This window comes from Rhinolophus hipposideros (genome assembly GCF_964194185.1).
Source record: "Rhinolophus hipposideros genome assembly, chromosome: 12".
NCBI classification, from domain to species: Eukaryota; Metazoa; Chordata; class Mammalia; order Chiroptera; family Rhinolophidae; genus Rhinolophus; species Rhinolophus hipposideros.
This window is the reverse complement of record NC_138058.1, coordinates 70,756,201-70,771,009: the sequence shown is the minus strand read 5'-3', so window position 1 is coordinate 70,771,009 and position 14,809 is coordinate 70,756,201. Positions and strand designations below refer to the sequence as shown.

General features: G+C 48.4%; 1 protein-coding gene across 15 annotated transcripts in view; it reads left to right on the top strand.

Moving 5' to 3' along the window:
• The window catches only part of LPIN1 (lipin 1), a 112,177-nt gene that overhangs the window by 35,527 nt on the left and 61,841 nt on the right, over window positions 1-14,809 (top strand). For 5 of the 15 annotated variants that reach the window (XR_013994611.1, XR_013994612.1, XM_081068362.1 and 2 more), the window contains exon 1: window positions 9,245-9,319. The exons of 8 other annotated variants lie outside the window; for them this stretch is intronic. The gene's annotated coding sequence lies outside the window, so the exon portion shown is untranslated. Of the gene's footprint in view, window positions 1-9,238; window positions 9,320-12,468; window positions 12,598-14,809 lie in introns of those variants that run through there. 2 more of the 15 variants (XM_081068371.1, XM_081068368.1) reach the window with 2 other exon arrangements.

Below are 14,809 nucleotides of genomic sequence, written 5' to 3'. Positions count from 1 at the left end.
AAGTCTCTTCTAGTTAACTTGTTGTGAATTCAGAAATCAGCAAGGCAAAATCCAATTTCATGCAAGGGTTTAGTCATGCTGTGCTCCAAGCTTTCTCCCGGCACCAGTGTTGACCAGACTTTGTTCTGAATTCGGTGCTGGTCTCAAACTAGCTCCACACAGCAGCCTTACTCAGTCCTCACTCATAACTTCTTCTCTCTCTCTCTTTCTCTGAGCACCACTACATACTGACATCATAACTCCAGTGACGTCATCACAATCCTGCCACTCAACCATGAGCATTTCCTGAAGTCTTTGCAGAGAGCACAGATGAAAGGACGATAGAGAGGGAGAGAAAATGGTAGGGCAGGAGGTGGGGCACGAGAGAGAAGGGTAAGACCATGCCTATCCTAGCAACAGCCAATCAGTGGTGGCCTAGGCTGCTGAGAACTAGACAACTAGGAGAAAGGAAAATCAACCAGGAGGCCAAAGTTCCCATGCGCAGGGATGTCCATATGAAGCTGACGGAAGTTTGATAGGGTCCTATCAATATGCACCCCAAAGGGAGAGCCCAGGCTTTCTTCAGCAGCTAAGGTAAATGGCAGGGAGGGTGGGGCGTAATGAGGTTTCAGTAGCTTCCCTACGTGCCAGCTTCTCAGGCACAGAACTCACCGAAGAATGATCTCAGTGACTGAAATCTGGGGACACTAGAGCCCTATGACAAGACTTGTGGAGTTTCGATTCTATCTTCTGTTAACCGGTTTGCTGTGGGCTCCTCTGCAGCTCTCTTCATATACTAAGTGTAATCAATGGACTCTTGGAGTTCTTTTAAGAATGATAAGCCATGGTCCATAGCTGTAAAATTCTAATTTATTCAAATAACTTTTCCCAATGTTTTATTTTATTAACATGGGAAATGCAAAGGCAGTGTTATTTAGGTCCCAGCATGTGATACTGAATGTATTTTCAGGGAGTTCTCCAAATTGGTGCCTGATAGGAAACTCCGAGTCTAATTCCTGTTAGAAGGACAAGAGGCAGTAGGGACAGGAACTTCGATTCCCAAACCACGACCCAAGGAGCCCACAGCATCTTTGTGAAGTAGGTGAGGTTTGCCTTCGTCCACCTCCAACCCTTCCTTTCTCCCTTCATTTATTCCAGAGAGCTGAGGTGTTTGTAATACTGAGAACAATTAGTAATACAATAGGAATCAGCAAACGAGTATTTATAGGAAGTACAATTTCATTGGGATTTTAAGATAATGGTTTTTTTTCTTTGTTTTGTTTTATTTGGTTTCTGGCTTGGAACTGGGGAGTTGTCTGAGACTTCTCTAAACAGCCAGCTTGTGTAGACAGACACTCACACTTGGACCCCTGGACAGGAAATGTGAGCACTGTTCCCCAAACACTTTTGTCTCCCCATCTCTGCCTTTCTTTAATGGCTGACTGAAGAAATAAATCAGTTTTCCTCATCCCAAAAAGGACTTAAATGTGAGGGGAACAAGGGCTCTCACTTCCCAGCGTGGGGTCAGGACATAACGCCCACAGAAAAGGTGCCATCCACATCCTGCCTTGAGCCTGCGTGGTGATGGGTGGTGTTACTGCTGGAGCTGCCATTTTCATCTACTCAAAAATTTGTACATTTGTAAATTTTGTCCCTGTGTTAATTCTCCATGGCAACCAACTTCTGCTCATTGCTCGACTGCGTAATTGGGTATCTAGACCATCGTAGACGTCGTCTACCTGAGTTGCCTTTGCTGCCCAGTCTTCCTGTCATCATATTATGGCTTGCCCACCATGGCCAGATTGCAAAGACAGAATGACACCTCACCCCCTTATGTAGCCAGGCTGATACATGTTCTCAAGTTAAACGACTGCTGGTCCTTGGGTCTGAGGACTCGACAGAACCATGTGTCACATATGATTTGTCCTAGTCGCGGCGTGGCCATCTGTGTTACTTATTGCTTTTATCCAAAGTAAAAATGAAACTTCCGGTACTTTAAGGACAGGAGCTAGTTTTGTACCTTGGAGGGAGGCATGGCACCTGCCGAAGGTTGGCGCCTACCCTCCCAGAAATTGGGAAGTAGGGCCGCCACCTCCCTTATTGTTCACGTTCCACACAGATGGTTTCCAGGACCTTCAGACGTTTCTGAGTCGTACAGATGTCCAGGGGCTTATTTAGCTTTTTAAAAGATTTATTTACGTCTCAGAGTTCCAGAGAAATAATTTAATAATGAGAAGTGCCACATAGTAAATGCTCTAAGAAAGGGAAGAAGACAATTTCTTCTTTTTATTGTACCAGGGAAGATTAGATTTCTTCTCAATCTGTATTGACCCTACACCAGAAAGGGGCAGTTGAGTCGCAACAGTACAGTTCCTTTTGCAAGACTGAAGGAACAAGGGATGGAGAGAGAGCCCAAAAGGTAATAGAGAAAGTGTTCCCATGGAAAGTGACCCTAAGGTAGCCATTCCTAGGATGTCAGCAACCTGTCTAAGACTTGTGTATTGTAGGTTGAGAAGATGACCTGGGTGAGTCCGATTTCTCTCTCAAAATTTCGGGGTTAGGGGATTGAAGTGGAAGGTCATGTAAAAGTCATGTGAAGGGCAATGGTACATGATGAGCTGTGTGTGGCCAGCTTGATGAGGGAGGGGAACATGGGAAGAAGCAGAGGAAGCAAGGTGGGAGAGAGAAAGGAAGCAGAGCTAACCAAATGGACAGAAAGTGAGAGAGAAAGTCACCATAGATCAAGGCCCATTTCTGGAATTCCTGGCTCCTTTCACTATATCATACTCCATACACACACACGCATGTGTACACACACGCACAGGCACACACAGACACACTCACTTACTTTACTTGAGTTGGCTTGTATGGGTTCCGTTTATATGGACATTTACAAAAAATGTACAATATATGCTGACTCTTGGCGTCAGGGGCTGGTTGAGGGGAGGGTGGGCTTTGAGAGAGAGAATGACAGTCAAGGTACAGCATGAAGGAAAGTGGGCCCTTAGAACACTGGCTCATATGTAACTGTCTCATGGGGAGTTTGCAATATACTGATTCCTGTGTCCCACCCCAAGGACTGTGGTTAATTGATGCAGACTGTGGTCTGGGCATTGAGAGGTCCCCAGGTGATTCTAATATGTGACAAGTTTTCATGGGAAACACTGCTGTAGAGTGTGACGGGTGGGTGAGAATGTTCAATTCTAGAATTGTTTCATTTATTCTACCGTGTTTCCCCGAAAATAAGACCTAGCCGGACAATCAGCTCTAATACGTCTTTTGGAGCAAAAATTAATATAAGATCCAGTCTTATATGATATCATATTATATATTAGACCTGATATTATATTATATTATATATTAGATTATGCATTATATTATATTAGACCCTGTATTACATTACATTATATTATATTAATTATATTATATCATTATTATAAAGACCGGGTCTTATAGTAAAATAAGACTGGGTCTTATATTAATTTTTGCTCCAAAAGACGCATTAGAGCTGATTGTCCGGCTAGGTCTTATTTTCGGGGAAACACAGTAAGAACATGAGATAATGAGATCCATGATTTGAGGTCTCAGAGTTTAGAGTTACTTCCCACCACAAACCCCAGGTTTTAGGTCAACGATTAAAGACATTGTATTTTGGTTCCAGGCAACAAGTAGGTGTCAATGTGGACGGCTGTTAACAGTATGGTATGTTGGCAAAGCATGTCCTTTTCTGCCTTTCTGTTTGCTTACAGCTGAGACAGAATTATATCATTTAGCATCTTAGATTTTATCTTAAGTGGGGGCAAACAAAGAGCTATGAGCTGAAAAGTTTAGTAGCTGAACAATTACCTGGCGCAGCTCAGAGCACTGTAACAGGCTGCATAGCGCCTTCTTTGTGGGAACCTGATTTTATTCTGGTGTCAGCTTCTCTTACTGAGGTCAGAGGCTGGGTCACTATGCTTAGTTTTGTGGTACAGGTTTCTCGTGGGGTTCCACCTTCGTGACCTCATCTAAGTCGATTTACCTCCTTATTTCCACATGCCATCATCGCATGGGGAATTATAGCTTCAATATATGAACTTGGAAAGGGTGACGGACATAAAAATTTAGTCGATAGCAGATGCATTTCTCAGTTGAATTCCAAATATGTTTTCTTCTTGGGTAAATTTATCTAGTATGGACTCTCATATGGCCTTGCCAATGACTAAAACATTAGAAAATCTCATTCCTGCCATCTCAGCTCATCTCTCCTCTTCCCTTCCCTTCCCCACCTTCTCCATAATCCAGCAAGACGCTGCTCTACCGAGCCTGGCGTCTAGTCTGGATGGCAAGAGCTTGTGCCACACCAAACAGTCTACATATGAATCCTGGACTGGCAAAGATGAGACAAGTGTTCACTGTGAGGCTGGGGGAAAGCTGGGAAGGGTGAAGACCGTATAGCTGAACTTACACACCCTGATCTGAAATCCACTCCAAAGGTCATAACGTCCAAGGCGTGTGGGCTGTTGTATGGAGACTGGGTCCTGCGGACCTGGAAGAGGCGACAAGTAATAGTGTAGCAAAAATATCTTTCTTGTCCTAGCCTGGCTCATTAGGAATCTTCCGCATTTGGCCAGAGGAGAAAGGGTGTCCCAGCCCCTCTTGATCACAGGGGACACAGGCTGGGAACCACTGGTAGGGCAGGCGTGGGACTTGCTGTGTATGCCCCTCACCCCATCAGGGGCCACCCAGGGCCTTCCTCCAGCCGCTGCACACACCAGGCCACTCTGCATGTGCTGTTCCCTCTCCCATCCTTCTGCTCCTCCATGACTGGCCTAGATTAGGCCAAATTAGTGCCTGCTCAGGCCACTGAGTTTGGCTGAATTCTCCTCTTCAGGGGTGGAGCAGGTGAAATCCTGCAGAGGTGTACAACCCTCGGGTTCATAGCGGTGCTGAGCAGGTTGACAGTTTTTATATGTATTTGTGTAATTGGCCGTGATTACTGCCCCAACCACACACTCACTGAGGACAGAGGCCCTGTCTGGTTTGCTCCCCCAAGTGGAGCCCCCAGCACTCCACACAGGGCCTGGCACAGGGCAGGCACTCAACAGAGGAGGGTTGAACGAAGCCGAGGGCTTGTGACTGAGCGAGGGACGGGTGGTGGCTGCTCTCCAAGTGGGTGAAGTAGCGTGGGCCCACTGGGCACAGTGGGTCCCGTGGGTGCAGCTCTCTCTGCCCCAAGCCTGGGTAGTTTCCTTGTTTCCCTGCTGCACTGTGTGCATGGGTCCCATGAGTCCTCGGCTGTGCTCGGCGCATGGCTGAGGGAGGGCACTCAAGGCGTCCTAATTAATACACCTGTTAGGGTGAGTGGGGTGGGGTGGTCACCAAGATCCAGCTAGGGCCAGCTGTCCGCCTCTCCCCTTTATCTCCCCGTGACTTCTTTCCCTCTGCACGCCTCAGCCCTAATCTACGGTCCTCACCCTAATTTGGGGATGTGCCCTCCGTGCTTTGGTTCTAGACATTTGCTCCCCTGGTTTGCCCTCCCCCCTGCTCCTCTCCCCACGGAGCCCAGGGCCTCTCGTACCTACCTCTTCTCCCACGAAACTTGCTGTGGTCTGCCAGCCCACCGGCGACCAGGGGCCTGGTCCACCTCTGGTGGATTTCCAGGCTTCTCTGTCCTCTGCCCTTTGAGGAAGTGAGGTGGCACCAGGGATCGCTGGTTCCCACCTTGAGGCGTCAGCAAGGCACTGTTCCCACTGAAGTCACCTCCTCAAGGGCCCCAGCCAAAGACTGGCCTTGGGTCCTGAGGAGATCCCCTCCCTTCCCCTTCCCGGGAGCCCTGCGCTGCCAGAGATGAACACGTCCTTGTTCACTTCCCTGAACACTGCCCTCTGCAGGAGCACTGCTCTGTGTTCCTCTCTGCAGGGGCAATTACAGAGCTGACCACCCAGGCCACCTCTCACTGGTCAGGAGACCAGTCCATTGTATACCCACCTGCAGTATTTGATGGGGATCGTCATCCTCCTGCCTCCCCTCCCAAGAAAATGATGTTATTGCCACTGGCTAAAAGTGGGGAGGTTTCCAGATACCAGGACTGCTTACACCACTCTGGTCGCTTTAATATGCAGAGGACTAGTCCTTGTTTAGCCTTACATCTCCTTAGCAATACCATGTTCTCTGGGTATCCCTCCTCAGAGGGCGGCCAGCAGCCTTCTGAGTCCTGGGGGGCAGTGAGCTGGGCTCAGCACTGGACAAATCCTTCTAGGAATCACCACTCCTCAATGTAGAGGGTTCTAGAATTTAAAACTCTTTCAAGTCAGCAGCACTCATGCTATGTGATATACACGATGGCCTTTTGCTTCCTGAAAATGGATCTATGGATTGAGCATCTGCCTCGCCCACCCCACTTTCCAGATTGTGAAACTGAGTCTATAGAATCAAGGATGTGTGCATTGCTCTGCCCTGGCATCACTCACCCCTCCTTCCTCCTCTAGCCAGCTAGAGCAAGTTTTATTCATCCTGTTCCTTCTTCTCTTCCTACTTCTCTTCCGACTTGGGCTGAAAACGGCAGGTCCTGGGATTGGCCAAGGGGATCACCTCAGCCACAGTGGCTGAGTCACAGCTCTTACTACCCAGCTGCTGACAACACAGCAAGGGCCCTCCCAGGGGGACTCCAGACAGGGCTCATCAGAAGCGCCAGGGCTTTGTTGAATCCTATTCAGCTTATGGTGAAATATGAGTCTAGTGTGTGTTTTCTCCTAATTGCTTGTTTGGAAAAATTGCCCCCTTCTAGTCTGGCCCTGTTGAGATGTGTGGCAGTAACAGAGATGGCAGGGAAAGTGCTTTCCCTGAGGTGGCAGGTTAAGCTGGGCAGCCATCAGACCTCACTAGCTTGGGGTCTAGCTGGGTCCTGTTAAGATGTGCCCACGTGGGCGAACCCCAACCCCACTCTGCCCCCATGGTCGTCATTTGTAGGATGAGTGCTTTGGACTGGATTTTCTGTTTTTAGACTTACAGTCTCCAAGTTTTAATAATTCAAGATTTATTTTAAACTAATGTTTCACTTAAGTGGCCTGAAGTTGGACTTTGCTTCCAGAAAGCCTTTCCTTGTAGGGTAGACTTGCTTGTTGACACCAAGGCCAGATGTTCTCTGGAGGGAGGGGAGTAGAGAGGAGAACATAAGAAGACTTCCTTCTGGGGCCCTGCAGTTTACATTCTGAACTCTGGTCTCTGGGAAACTGCTGTGGAGGGATCTCACTTATAAATGCTGATCGCCTGGTGTAGCTGCCTCCTCTGAAGTGCCAGCATGGGAGGAGGTCACCTGCTTTTATGGGGGACAGGGGCTGCCTAGATGGGAGTTTCCCCAAGACTAGCTAATAGGGCATCCACACATGGCCAGTCGGATGGAAGATGCATCACCTGGGCAAAACTCCCGAGGCAGGCAGCCCCCGACTCCCGCCAGCCCTGGAGCTTCTCCACTGAGCTCCAGAAGCCTTCCCGACATTTCCGCTGGGGAGGCTGGAAGGCATCTCAAACTTAGAGCCTGAATTTCCGTTCAACTCCACCTTCTCCCTCTTTCTTCCTTCTGCATCTTAGTAAGGAGCACTTAGTAAGGGTGGTTCGAGCCCTGAATGGAGATTTCACCCTTGATTCTCCTTCCTTTCATCGTGTCACACCCTAGATGTCAGCCAGTCCATGGGTTTTATCTCCAAAATATATCTGAAGTCTTTCCATTTCTCACGACCATCCCCTCCTGTCCTCCCCCATCAGTCTGAGCCCCCATCATCTCCTTTGGTTTCCTGCAGGAGCCGCCAGTCTGAGCTTCTGCTCCTGCCCCCTACAGTCTATTTTTCAGATAGCAGAGAAGTGTTTTGAAAATGTAAATTAGATTCTATTATTTCCAGTTTTAAGCCCTTCTTGTAATATGTAAACTCCTTAAATTGGCCCACGGGCCCTACAGCTTTGGTCCCTACTACCCACTGCTCTAGCTAGCTGGCCATGGCCCCAGACCCCCACAGAGGACCTTTACACTTGCTGTTTCTGCTCTCCAGAAAGCTCTGTCTCCTCTCCCCATCTTCGTAGAACTCAAATGCTTCTTGTCATTTAGGATATCAGTTCAAATGTAACCACCTCTGATCATCTGACTGTTGACAGAAGAACAACCAAACCTGTAGAGAATTTTTATGAGTTTATTTGAGCCAAAAGGGGATACTCCTAGAGGCAAGATCTTGACAGATTGAGAAAAATGCCTCCTAGAGTGACAGTTTTGCCATTTCTCTTATGCATTAGGGATTAAGGAGGGAACGTAAAGAGGATTACGTAAAGGTGGGGGAAAGCAAGGTGGGATTGGATTATAGGACAATTAACAAGTCTCTGTGCTCCCTTAAGGGTAGTTACACCTCTGAGGGCTCTGAAATAGAGGATTACTTTGTCATTTCAAAGTGTGTTAACCTAGATGCACAAGGAATCATGGACAGGGCTTCCATAAGGCAAAGATAAACCTTTTACTAAAAAGTTATGTGTCTGGGCATGCCTACCTACCATGACCTGCCCAGTTAGGAATTTATAATCAGATCACCCTGGAGGTTACTTTTGGTCACTGGACTTGTCAGTATTATTACAGAACCCCTTTTTCATTCACATGATCTAAATCATTTTGCCATCAGAGATAATTTTACTCTTTATTTGTTCCATGCAAGGGGGCAGGGCCTTGTCTCTCTTGTTCAGGGTTACAATGACCAGTGAAAGGTATTTGCTTAATGAATGAATGAAATGTAGATCACCATACGGCCAACGCAGCTGCCCCGTTATGGTTGAAGAAATAAAGGCCCGGGTCAGAAAGGTTAAGGGACCCGCTAGGTCCCAATGCTCAGGGAGAGTAGGGCCCAGATGCCATCCAGCCAGGCCCTGGGGGGTGGTTCCCTGCGGTTTACCAGGCTGCCCTGATGGCCGGTTCGCAGGCTCACTGCAAGCCTGAGCATCCGTCAACGTCACTCTAGCCTGAATTAAATATAAGACTTTGGCTTGGGGGAGGAAAATCAGAAGCATGGCCTAAGGTTCCACGCCCACGGGAAAGCTAAAGGAGGCGATGAAGGAGGGGCTGGCGCACCCAGGCCTTCCTCGGAGGGGGTCTCTACCGCCCTGAGCCCAGCGGGCTCTGAAAGCGGCCAAGCAGCCCGCGCCTCGCGGTGCCCCTCGTGGCCGACCCGCTCGCTCGGCCCCGCCCCTCCAGCCCCGCCCCTCCAGCCCCGCCCCTCCAGCCCCGCCCCGCCCCCTTGGCCCCGCCCCCGGGGCGCCCTGACAGCCGGCGTGAGGCGGGCCGGGTGTTTGCATACAAAGGAGACCGCGCACGCGGCGGCCGCGGGTGAGTAGCAGCCTCCGCTCCGCCGTGGGGCCCCGAGCCGAGCCCAGCCGCTGCCTGGGCCGGGCGAGGGGCGTGCGCCGAGGCCGGGGCGGGCCGGGCCACTGCGGCCGAGCTGACGCCCGAGGACCGAGCTCCGTCCCGCGGCCCTTTCGGGGAAGTGGTTACGGGAGGGAGGCGGGGAAACGGGCCCGGGGATCGGCTGCCTCGCGAGCATCCCTCGGGGCTCCGCTTTCGGGGCGCCCGCAGCGCTGCCTTGAGCCGTGCGGCGGACCCGGCGTCGCTGGTGGGACCCCGGAGCGCGGGACTGGCTCCATCCCGGGAGGACGGGCGGGTCCCCTCTGGGCGGCACGCAGCCCCTGCCGTTAGCCGAGGACATTAAAAAAAAAAATGTTTAGGATTCCTGATGTGCAGTTAGGAAACTGAGGCGCCTGGGGGTTGCCCTCCATGCCCAAGGTCACACAGCTGCTGGGCGGCCGGCTGAAACCAGGAATCCGGCTGGGTTCTCAGATTACAGCCTGGTTCCGCGCCTGCCGGGCCTCTGTGCACCTTTCCTGCAGTTTAGTGGGTGCTGGGCCTAGTTAGCTCCATCTAATGCCCCTGCAAATTATTTTATTTTGGGGAAGGATGGGGAAATGTAGGATGAAAAGTGGTGTTTTGGAAATAACTTTTAAGTGCCAAAGTGCTAGAGTGTAGGTACCTGGCTAATAATTGTGTGGAAGGTGAAATCATTGCAGAAAACAGATGTCAACCCTATTTTTTAACCACCAAACAGGACACTTGAACTAAAACAACTGGCAGTGTTCATCCCAAGAGTTTTTAGAATCCAGTAGTTTTCTTGGGATGGTAGGAGTGTTTTGGAAAAGAGGAACTTGAAACAGTTTTTCTTTTTTCTAAAATTGGGGTAGGATGGTGAAATTTAGTGTTTCTCTTTTGTTCCATAATTTGGGTCTCATGAATTAAAGTAAGCGATTGAAGAAAATGTATAGTAATCAAGAAGTAAACATACACTTACACTTTTTCCCCCTAGAAATGTTGGGAGACCTGTTTTATGGTTCTATATTTTGATAATGCTTCTTATTTGCCAACCTTAGTTTTATTACCAAGCATTTTTGTGTTTGTTTTGGACCTTTTATTCCTGTTAGTATGTAGTAGGGCCACGTGGTGTTGTGGAGCCAGGCCTGGACAGAGCGCTGGACCCAAACTTAGTGAGTCTGGAGGCCTGGGCTCTATTTAGTCATAGTTTTTTCTGCCTTAGCTGGCTGTGGGACCCTGTGCAAGAATATTCACCACCCCAGGTCTCAGTTGTCAAAAAATCTCATCATTCTTGAAAACAGCGGGTTGCAGGGGCAAACCTGCTGGGTCTTACTGCTGGGAGAGAACTTGAGGGTTCAGGAGAGGGACTGAGGGGATCTCCTGGTCTGCTGTCCCCCTCAGCGGTCGGATGGAGGTGAACAGACAGGGCTCATTCTGGAGAGGAGCAGGGAACTTTTCCACACTAGTGATCTGGGCCCATCTCTCAACCTACTGACCAAATTTTGTGATTCTTGCAACAATTAAAATTTTTTTGCTGGTGCTGAATGCTGGGGCTTTCCCGAAAAAAGCTACAGGCTATTAGGATAGTCCTGGCTCTGTATCGATTGGATTGTCTGTGTGCTCCTGGCTCAGACCACAGCTGACTACAGACCCTATCATCCAGACACACCTGTTTGCCAACTGCTTCCAGGATGGGGTGAGCACATTTACACCATGTGCCTTGTTCCCAGGAAGTCCCTCTGCCTCCTTGGAGACACATGCTTTCTTTTTTCGGTGAAAGTCTTCCTCAGCGTTCATGGGTCTCACTACCATACAACATTGGTTTACAAAAGATACAAGCCACAAAGGTTATGGGGTAACGGGGCACCACGACCCAACAAGGCGTTCTCCTTGGCAATTGCTTTGGCAAGAGAATTTCCTGCCAGTGAACTCTGCATAATTGCTAAGTGCTGCGCAATCTTGGGGTTGCCTTTGGGCTTAGATTTTTGGACAAATGGAAATGCATTACCACTTTGTTGGAATATAAACATATCCTTCTAATATTTCTATATTCTTTTAACCAATAATATTATTTGTCCCTGTCTTTTTGGGGAGGTGCAGTTTAAATCTTTGATGTGCAGGCCAGAGCCTTAATTCAAAGTGCAGCCTTTGTTTGCAGCCATTTGTAACCACAGGATTAGCACCTGGCTGTTATTTGGTGCATGCCCTTTGAAAGTATTTTACATATACCACCTCACAACAATCCTGTGCAGTGGACGGTGCGAGTATTATCCCATTTTACAGATTCGAACCTGAAACGCTGAGGTTACTAACTTGCTCATGGTCACAGGTTGGTTGGTCCTGGACCTGGTATCTGAATACCAACCGTTGCCTGCAGAACCCACATTCTTACCCCCTCCACTGTAGGCAGCACTCTTGAACGTCCAGATGGTATTTAGCCCTCCATGAATTGTTGGGGTGGGGTGGGCGGCTGTCACGCAGGAGGGGAAGTCACAAAAGCAGGGTATTCTTTTTGACCGAGACACAAAGTTGGACAGACGGCTCTAGCAGGTGTGTGAGGCAAACCCCTGGCTCAATGGATGAGTCAATAAAGAGCCAGAGGATGGGTTCCTAGACCTGGGCTGCTTTAGCACGTTGGCCTCCTTGCAGTTTCCGTGTCTCCGTCCCCACTGACCAGACCTTTGGTGCTCCTTGGCAGGGACCCGGGAACACTCATGACGTGGGATTGTAAGATCGAGCATTGCAAAACACTAGAGGAGCAGAGCGGTCAGCATTCTGAGCGTTGGGATCCAAGCAGGAGCCCCCACCCCTTACTTTTCCTTCTCAGCAGTTTCCGTGACAGGAAACCCTGACTCTCGAGCGTCCAGTTCTCTGAGGTCATTACAAATTAATGTTAAAGTAACACATGCACATGTGAAAAAACAACACTCAGAAACCAACACTGGAAGTATATACGAGGTCGGACAATTAAGTTCATGAACCCATCCTAGAAAAAGTGCCACATTGCTGAAATACCTCATTGCTGAATATCACTATGGTCACCTTTGAAGTACACCCCTTATGAAGCTATGCACCGATGCCAGTGCCTAGTCCACCCTTCAAAGCAATTGTGGAATTCTTTTTCTGGAATGGCCATCAGAGCTGTCATCGTATTACACTTGATGTCCTGAATGTCATCAAAATGTCTTCCTTTCAATATTTCTTTTATCTTCGGATAAGAAAGAAGTCATTGGGGGCCAGATCAGGTGAGTAGGGAGGGTGTTCCAATACAGTTATTTGTTTCCTGGCTAAAAACTCCCTCACAGACAGAGCCGTGTGAGCTGGTGCATTGTCGTGATGCAAGAGCCATGAATTGTTGGCGATAAATTCAGGTCGTTTTCCTCTTTTTCATGCAGCCTTTTCAGCACTTCCAAATAGTAAAGTTGGTTAACTGTTTGTCCAATTGGTACAAATTCATAATGAGTAATCCCTCTGATATCAAAAAAGGTGAGCGACATCATCGTGCAAAAAGTTCGTGAACTTAATTGTGAGACCTCGTATGAGATGTGAAGGTCTCCGCCCATCCCCAGGCCTGGTCCCAGGGTAAGCCTGTGAATGAACCTTGTGTGGGATGGGAATCAGTCCAGAATTTTTTTCTGCGTTATCAGAATATGTGTAAATGTAATTCTTAACAAATGGGAACATGTTGTAAATATTTTTGTACTTTTTTCACTAAGTGTATAACTTTTCATGTTAGTTTGTGGAGCTACCTCTCCCTCTCCATTTTTTTAGCACTCTCATAATACTCCATCAGATGGTGTGGCTGGTCCATAATTTACTTAACTAGAGTCCTATAGATAACTTAAACTGTTTCTCATTTCCCCTATTATAATCAATGCCATAATTACTGTTGGTACATGGGTCTTACAGCAGTGGAATTGCTGGGGTTTGCTAGTGTGTGCAGAAAGTGACCAGACATTGCCAGAGCACTCACCTCGTTTATTACCCCACCAGCAGCGAGTGATGAGTTTGTTTCCCCCACTCTCATCAATCCTGGGGTTTTACGAATTGATTGGTTTTGGACCTGGACCATCAGAAAGGCCTCCTTTGATTTGCATACGTTAAATTATGAGTAGGGTTGAATATCTTCTCATAGATCATCGATTGTATGAATTCGTCTCTCCTTCCTTCCTTCCCTCCCTTCTTTATCTCTCTCTCTCTCTCTCTCCTTCTCTCTCTCTCCTTCCTTCTCTGTGAACTCTATATATTTTGTCCATTTTTCTATTGGGTCGGTCTGAGGCCATCTTAAATTGACCTTAACATTCTATAAGTGACTGGTGTTAACAGAAACTGTGGGGTTAGGAAAGCTGTGGTTGGGGTTTTGAATTTGGCACAAGTTCCAAGGAAGCAGTGTTTCTTGATAATTTGTGAAATGTGGACTGGAGAAGGATTCTGCCAATTTGGGGATGAAATACTGATTTTTCTGATGTAACAAGTAGGAGAGAAGTCACGAGACCTTGACAAAGTGTTAGCAGTGTGACCCTTCTGGAACCTTCCAAGAGCGGAGTATCTCATACTTTGGCAAATCTGTTATGTGTCAGCAGTTGTACAGACTAGCGTCTGTGTGGGGCGCTCCCGTCCTTGTGAGGCCTGGAAGGAGGAGACCCTTCCCAGGTCCACTCTCCCTTGTCCCTGTATGTCTGGATTGTTCCGGGCACCCGCTTGCTTGGCTCACTTCCTCACCGTGACCCCGCACACCTCCTGCGTCCCTGTCTCCTCCTTCCTACAGGATCGCCTGGAGCTCGCTGTCCCCCTCCCCTGGTCCCAAAGCAGGAGTACAAAACAGTCTGACCCCCTTAATTCAGAAAGGGCTTTGGATGGGGGACCCTAGGGTCAGCTGTTTCTGCTGCTTCGTCACTTCTGACAGGAAGTATTAGTTTGACTGCTGACTTTTTAAAAGCTCCTCAAGCTTTTCTAGTCAATTTTCTTATTTTGGACTGGAGCGTCTCCTGAAGAACCCTGACATATGCCAAGAGTATCCCCCTCCCCCAATCCCCAAGGGTACTGATGGACATGGAACTTTTGCCTTTTAAGAAGCTTAAGTACCGTGTGCAGGATGGCTGAACTAACTGCGTGGAGCAGCTGATGGACTCACTCAGCCCAGAACTGGCCAGGAGGGTAGCACTTGCCCACAGGCGTGATGCCAGGGGCAGGAGGAAGCCCAGGTGTCTTGACTTTCCATCTGGTGTTCTTTTTCCTGCATTACAGTGCATCTTAAGTCATACTCCCCCCCTTTTTTTGTCATTTGCACATAATTTATCATCCTTGCCAGCTGATAAGTACCCACAATGCTCCCAAAAAAGACTTCCTCCTTGCCATTAATATGAGTCACAGAGGAAGATATGCTATTTGTAAACCAATTTAATTTTCACGCAAGTCTTATTAGTCATTATACCATTTGTGGGGACAGAGCCCTAG